General features: G+C 49.1%; 1 pseudogene; it reads right to left on the reverse strand.

Annotated features, from left to right (window-relative positions):
* Positions 1-585, reverse strand: LOC144955685 (18S ribosomal RNA; annotated as a pseudogene; the record flags this gene model as incomplete).
* Positions 586-7500: the final 6915 nt, after the last annotated feature.

Genomic DNA, 7500 nt, shown 5'->3' on the forward strand with positions numbered 1-7500 from the left:
GCGGCTGCTGGCACCAGACTTGCCCTCCAATGGATCCTCGTTAAAGGATTTAAAGTGTACTCATTCCAATTACAGGGCCTCGAAAGAGTCCTGTATTGTTATTTTTCGTCACTACCTCCCCGAGTCGGGAGTGGGTAATTTGCGCGCCTGCTGCCTTCCTTGGATGTGGTAGCCGTTTCTCAGGCTCCCTCTCCGGAATCGAACCCTGATTCCCCGTTACCCGTGGTCACCATGGTAGGCACGGAGCCTGCCATCGTAAGTTGATAGGGCAGACATTCGAAAGATACGTCGCCAGCACCAGGGCCGTGCGATCTGCCCACGTGGTTATCCAGAGTCACCAAAGCGTCCGGGCAAGCCCGGATTGGTTTTGGTCTAATAAGTGCACGCATCCCCGGAGGTCAGCGCTCGTCAGCATGTATTAGCTCTAGAATTACCACAGTTATCCAAGCAACGGTCGAGCGATCAAAGGAACCATAACTGATTTAATGAGCCATTCGCAGTTTCACTGTAACATCCGTTTGCACGCAGACATGCATGGCTTAATCTTTGAGACAAGCATATGCTACTGGCAGGATCAACCAGGTAGCTGGCGGCTTTCGACTCTCCACTCGCCAAAAGCACGCCATGGTGACCAGGCGCCCAGCCCAAAGGCTCGCCTGGCTCACACACAGCGTTTGCGGGCCCCAGCCTGCCCAAGTAGGGCAGGCAGGAGTCACTCTCCTGAGGCAAGCATGCACCCAGGCAGAGGAGAGTCCCCACACGCGTCCAAATTCGGACGGACAGGACCCCCACGCACACCATGTAAACACACCCTTTTGGCACGGACTTCACACAACACAAACCACCACAAGGAGGGGCCTCGCTTTGTCGTGTATGCTACCCCCGTTTGGCAACCTGACGGTGCTGAAAGCTCACAAAACACAGGGCTTCCCACAAGGCCAGCCACTTTGAGGCAGCTGTAAGCGCACCACACACACCCTACGTGGGGTGGGGAGGGAAGGAGCAGGGGTCGACCCCACATGCCTGCAAACCTCTAGAGCGGCCTTACAATGCTCGCTACTCTATGGACCGGCAACGGCAATTGAAACCAACCCTAAAATTCTTGCACAGTTGGCAGCCTTCCTTGGCACAAGACCAAACAGCGCAGCGAACCCGTGCAGCACCAACCCAAGGGGACAGCCTTCCCCACACACTCTGGAGGAGAAGAGGCTCCCTCGGGCTGAGTCACACAGCTCAAGATACTCGCTCATTCACGGAAAACTTGGGAAACAAAACCTGCTGACACACACCACTTATGCATCGCATGAAGATTGCCATTGTCCATACACTTGTGCAGGTGCGATGGAAATATTTTCTCGTTTTGGTGTATGCTATATTTTTACAGACAGCTACCGACAAACGGTAGAAATTAGCGGGGATAGGCCTCAGACATTACCCAAAGCTCCGGGAACGTGAGCGACGCAAGACGAATGGGCATTTTAAAGCAGATCTATGGCAGTTACTGACAGTGCCTGGCGTGGGTTACTTGTCTCCGTTGTCGAGAGGGGAAGACGACCCATGTATATGTAAAGGGCGATTTTTTTAGCAACCGTTAAGGCTGTTTTTCCCCTTCACTTGTATCGAGAGGGAAGCAAAGAACATGTATGGCGTGTACGTTTTTTTACGAATTTTCATTAGCAATCTAACGACATGAATTGCGAAGACGTTTTTTGAACAATTGTATTCCTTTCCCAAAACATCGAGTGCTAGTGTATAAAACCGCTAGAGAAAATAAATTGGCAGGCGAAACTTAAAAAGGAGAGACCCATGAACAGCATGGCCAGGCGGCTCACCTCGACGTTTTTCCCCCGAGCAAAGTCCGCCGAGACCCCCTGTATCCCACGGGGATGTACTGGCGTGCACTTAAAGGTTGATGCCGCTCTGTTACTTGGGAAACGAACCACAAGCCAAATCCAGCTAATTTGTGAATGACTTAGCTCTCCTGCTTTCTCGAGAACGTGCTTTTTTCGTCGGATGAAACTTCCACAGGCTTTTCCAGCAGATTTGCACCTGCACTCAAAAAAGTCAAAATTTTTACACATAGACCCCATCAAACGGGAGAAATTGGCCCGGATTGCTCTCATGTGCGTTACGGGGCATCGTTTCTCTCGCGCCGAATTCTCTCGAGCTGGGAAATCGCTCATTTTTGCGTCGCCAAATATCGTACGAACGCCGTGAAACTTCCACAGGCTTTTTCAGCAGATTTGCACGTGCACTCAAAAAAGTCAAAATTTTTACACATAGACCCCATCAAACGGGAGAAATTGGCCCGGATTGCTCTCATGTGCGTTACGGGGCATCGTTTCTCTCGCGCCGAATTCCATCGAGCTGGGAAATCGCTCATTTTTGCGTCGCCAAATATCGTACGAACGCCGTGAAACTTCCACAGGCTTTTTCAGCAGATTTGCACCTGCACTCAAAAAAGTCAAAATTTTTACACATAGACCCCATCAAACGGGAGAAATTGGCCCGGATTGCTCTCATGTGCGTTACGGGGCATCGTTTCTCTCGCGCCGAATTCTCTCGAGCTGGGAAATCGCTCATTTTTGCGTCGCCAAATATCGTACGAACGCCGTGAAACTTCCACAGGCTTTTTCAGCAGATTTGCACGTGCACTCAAAAAAGTCAAAATTTTTACACATAGACCCCATCAAACGGGAGAAATTGGCCCGGATTGCTCTCATGTGCGTTACGGGGCATCGTTTCTGTCGCGCCGAATTCCATCGAGCTGGGAAATCGCTCATTTTTGCGTCGCCAAATATCGTACGAACGCCGTGAAACTTCCACAGGCTTTTTCAGCAGATTTGCACGTGCACTCAAAAAAGTCAAAATTTGTACACATAGACCCCATCAAACGGGAGAAATTGGCCCGGATTGCTCTCATGTGCGTTACGGGGCATCGTTTCTCTCGCGCCGAATTCTCTCGAGCTGGGAAATCGCTCATTTTTGCGTCGCCAAATATCGTACGAACGCCGTGAAACTTCCACAGGCTTTTTCAGCAGATTTGCACGTGCACTCAAAAAAGTCAAAATTTTTACACATAGACCCCATCAAACGGGAGAAATTGGCCCGGATTGCTCTCATGTGCGTTACGGGGCATCGTTTCTGTCGCGCCGAATTCCATCGAGCTGGGAAATCGCTCATTTTTGCGTCGCCAAATATCGTACGAACGCCGTGAAACTTCCACAGGCTTTTTCAGCAGATTTGCACGTGCACTCAAAAAAGTCAAAATTTTTACACATAGACCCCATCAAACGGGAGAAATTGGCCGGGATTGCTCTCATGTGCGTTACGGGGCATCGTTTCTCTCGCGCCGAATTCCATCGAGCTGGGAAATCGCTCATTTTTGCGTCGCCAAATATCGTACGAACGCCGTGAAACTTCCACAGGCTTTTTCAGCAGATTTGCACGTGCACTCAAAAAAGTCAAAATTTGTACACATAGACCCCATCAAACGGGAGAAATTGGCCGGGATTGCTCTCATGTGCGTTACGGGGCATCGTTTCTCTCGCTCCGAATTCCATCGAGCTGGGAAATCGCTCATTTTTGCGTCGCCAAATATCGTACGAACGCCGTGAAACTTCCACAGGCTTTTTCAGCAGATTTGCACGTGCACTCAAAAAAGTCAAAATTTTTACACATAGACCCCATCAAACGGGAGAAATTGGCCGGGATTGCTCTCATGTGCGTTACGGGGCATCGTTTCTCTCGCGCCGAATTCCATCGAGCTGGGAAATCGCTCATTTTTGCGTCGCCAAATATCGTACGAACGCCGTGAAACTTCCACAGGCTTTTCCAGCAGATTTGCACGTGCACTCAAAAAAGTCAAAATTTTTACACATAGACCCCATCAAACGGGAGAAATTGGCCCGGATTGCTCTCATGTGCGTTACGGGGCATCGTTTCTCTCGCGCCGAATTCTCTCGAGCTGGGAAATCGCTCATTTTTGCGTCGCCAAATATCGTACGAACGCCGTGAAACTTCCACAGGCTTTTTCAGCAGATTTGCACCTGCACTCAAAAAAGTCAAAATTTTTACACATAGACCCCATCAAACGGGAGAAATTGGCCCGGATTGCTCTCATGTGCGTTACGGGGCATCGTTTCTCTCGCTCCGAATTCCATCGAGCTTGGAAATCGCTCATTTTTGCGTCGCCAAATATCGTACGAACGCCGTGAAACTTCCACAGGCTTTTCCAGCAGATTTGCACCTGCACTCAAAAAAGTCAAAATTTTTACACATAGACCCCATCAAACGGGAGAAATTGGCCGGGATTGCTCTCATGTGCGTTACGGGGCATCGTTTCTCTCGCTCCGAATTCCATCGAGCTGGGAAATCGCTCATTTTTGCGTCGCCAAATATCGTACGAACGCCGTGAAACTTCCACAGGCTTTTTCAGCAGATTTGCACGTGCACTCAAAAAAGTCAAAATTTGTACACATAGACCCCATCAAACGGGAGAAATTGGCCGGGATTGCTCTCATGTGCGTTACGGGGCATCGTTTCTCTCGCTCCGAATTCCATCGAGCTTGGAAATCGCTCATTTTTGCGTCGCCAAATATCGTACGAACGCCGTGAAACTTCCACAGGCTTTTCCAGCAGATTTGCACCTGCACTCAAAAAAGTCAAAATTTTTACACATAGACCCCATCAAACGGGAGAAATTGGCCCGGATTGCTCTCATGTGCGTTACGGGGCATCGTTTCTGTCGCGCCGAATTCCATCGAGCTGGGAAATCGCTCATTTTTGCGTCGCCAAATATCGTACGAACGCCGTGAAACTTCCACAGGCTTTTCCAGCAGATTGGCACGTGCACTCAAAAAAGTCAAAATTTGTACACATAGACCCCATCAAACGGGAGAAATTGGCCGGGATTGCTCTCATGTGCGTTACGGGGCATCGTTTCTCTCGCTCCGAATTCCATCGAGCTGGGAAATCGCTCATTTTTGCGTCGCCAAATATCGTACGAACGCCGTGAAACTTCCACAGGCTTTTTCAGCAGATTTGCACGTGCACTCAAAAAAGTCAAAATTTTTACACATAGACCCCATCAAACGGGAGAAATTGGCCGGGATTGCTCTCATGTGCGTTACGGGGCATCGTTTCTCTCGCGCCGAATTCCATCGAGCTGGGAAATCGCTCATTTTTGCGTCGCCAAATATCGTACGAACGCCGTGAAACTTCCACAGGCTTTTTCAGCAGATTTGCACGTGCACTCAAAAAAGTCAAAATTTTTACACATAGACCCCATCAAACGGGAGAAATTGGCCCGGATTGCTCTCATGTGCGTTACGGGGCATCGTTTCTCTCGCTCCGAATTCCATCGAGCTTGGAAATCGCTCATTTTTGCGTCGCCAAATATCGTACGAACGCCGTGAAACTTCCACAGGCTTTTCCAGCAGATTTGCACCTGCACTCAAAAAAGTCAAAATTTTTACACATAGACCCCATCAAACGGGAGAAATTGGCCCGGATTGCTCTCATGTGCGTTACGGGGCATCGTTTCTCTCGCGCCGAATTCTCTCGAGCTGGGAAATCGCTCATTTTTGCGTCGCCAAATATCGTACGAACGCCGTGAAACTTCCACAGGCTTTTTCAGCAGATTTGCACCTGCACTCAAAAAAGTCAAAATTTGTACACATAGACCCCATCAAACGGGAGAAATTGGCCGGGATTGCTCTCATGTGCGTTACGGGGCATCGTTTCTCTCGCTCCGAATTCCATCGAGCTGGGAAATCGCTCATTTTTGCGTCGCCAAATATCGTACGAACGCCGTGAAACTTCCACAGGCTTTTTCAGCAGATTTGCACGTGCACTCAAAAAAGTCAAAATTTTTACACATAGACCCCATCAAACGGGAGAAATTGGCCGGGATTGCTCTCATGTGCGTTACGGGGCATCGTTTCTCTCGCGCCGAATTCCATCGAGCTGGGAAATCGCTCATTTTTGCGTCGCCAAATATCGTACGAACGCCGTGAAACTTCCACAGGCTTTTCCAGCAGATTTGCACGTGCACTCAAAAAAGTCAAAATTTTTACACATAGACCCCATCAAACGGGAGAAATTGGCCCGGATTGCTCTCATGTGCGTTACGGGGCATCGTTTCTCTCGCGCCGAATTCTCTCGAGCTGGGAAATCGCTCATTTTTGCGTCGCCAAATATCGTACGAACGCCGTGAAACTTCCACAGGCTTTTTCAGCAGATTTGCACCTGCACTCAAAAAAGTCAAAATTTTTACACATAGACCCCATCAAACGGGAGAAATTGGCCCGGATTGCTCTCATGTGCGTTACGGGGCATCGTTTCTCTCGCTCCGAATTCCATCGAGCTTGGAAATCGCTCATTTTTGCGTCGCCAAATATCGTACGAACGCCGTGAAACTTCCACAGGCTTTTCCAGCAGATTTGCACCTGCACTCAAAAAAGTCAAAATTTTTACACATAGACCCCATCAAACGGGAGAAATTGGCCCGGATTGCTCTCATGTGCGTTACGGGGCATCGTTTCTGTCGCGCCGAATTCCATCGAGCTGGGAAATCGCTCATTTTTGCGTCGCCAAATATCGTACGAACGCCGTGAAACTTCCACAGGCTTTTTCAGCAGATTTGCACCTGCACTCAAAAAAGTCAAAATTTGTACACATAGACCCCATCAAACGGGAGAAATTGGCCGGGATTGCTCTCATGTGCGTTACGGGGCATCGTTTCTCTCGCTCCGAATTCCATCGAGCTGGGAAATCGCTCATTTTTGCGTCGCCAAATATCGTACGAACGCCGTGAAACTTCCACAGGCTTTTTCAGCAGATTTGCACGTGCACTCAAAAAAGTCAAAATTTTTACACATAGACCCCATCAAACGGGAGAAATTGGCCGGGATTGCTCTCATGTGCGTTACGGGGCATCGTTTCTCTCGCGCCGAATTCCATCGAGCTGGGAAATCGCTCATTTTTGCGTCGCCAAATATCGTACGAACGCCGTGAAACTTCCACAGGCTTTTCCAGCAGATTTGCACGTGCACTCAAAAAAGTCAAAATTTTTACACATAGACCCCATCAAACGGGAGAAATTGGCCCGGATTGCTCTCATGTGCGTTACGGGGCATCGTTTCTCTCGCGCCGAATTCTCTCGAGCTGGGAAATCGCTCATTTTTGCGTCGCCAAATATCGTACGAACGCCGTGAAACTTCCACAGGCTTTTTCAGCAGATTTGCACCTGCACTCAAAAAAGTCAAAATTTTTACACATAGACCCCATCAAACGGGAGAAATTGGCCCGGATTGCTCTCATGTGCGTTACGGGGCATCGTTTCTCTCGCTCCGAATTCCATCGAGCTTGGAAATCGCTCATTTTTGCGTCGCCAAATATCGTACGAACGCCGTGAAACTTCCACAGGCTTTTCCAGCAGATTTGCACCTGCACTCAAAAAAGTCAAAATTTTTACACATAGACCCCATCAAACGGGAG

Source organism: Lampetra fluviatilis, unplaced genomic scaffold (genome assembly GCF_964198595.1).
Source record: "Lampetra fluviatilis unplaced genomic scaffold, kcLamFluv1.1 SCAFFOLD_1130, whole genome shotgun sequence".
NCBI classification, from domain to species: Eukaryota; Metazoa; Chordata; class Hyperoartia; order Petromyzontiformes; family Petromyzontidae; genus Lampetra; species Lampetra fluviatilis.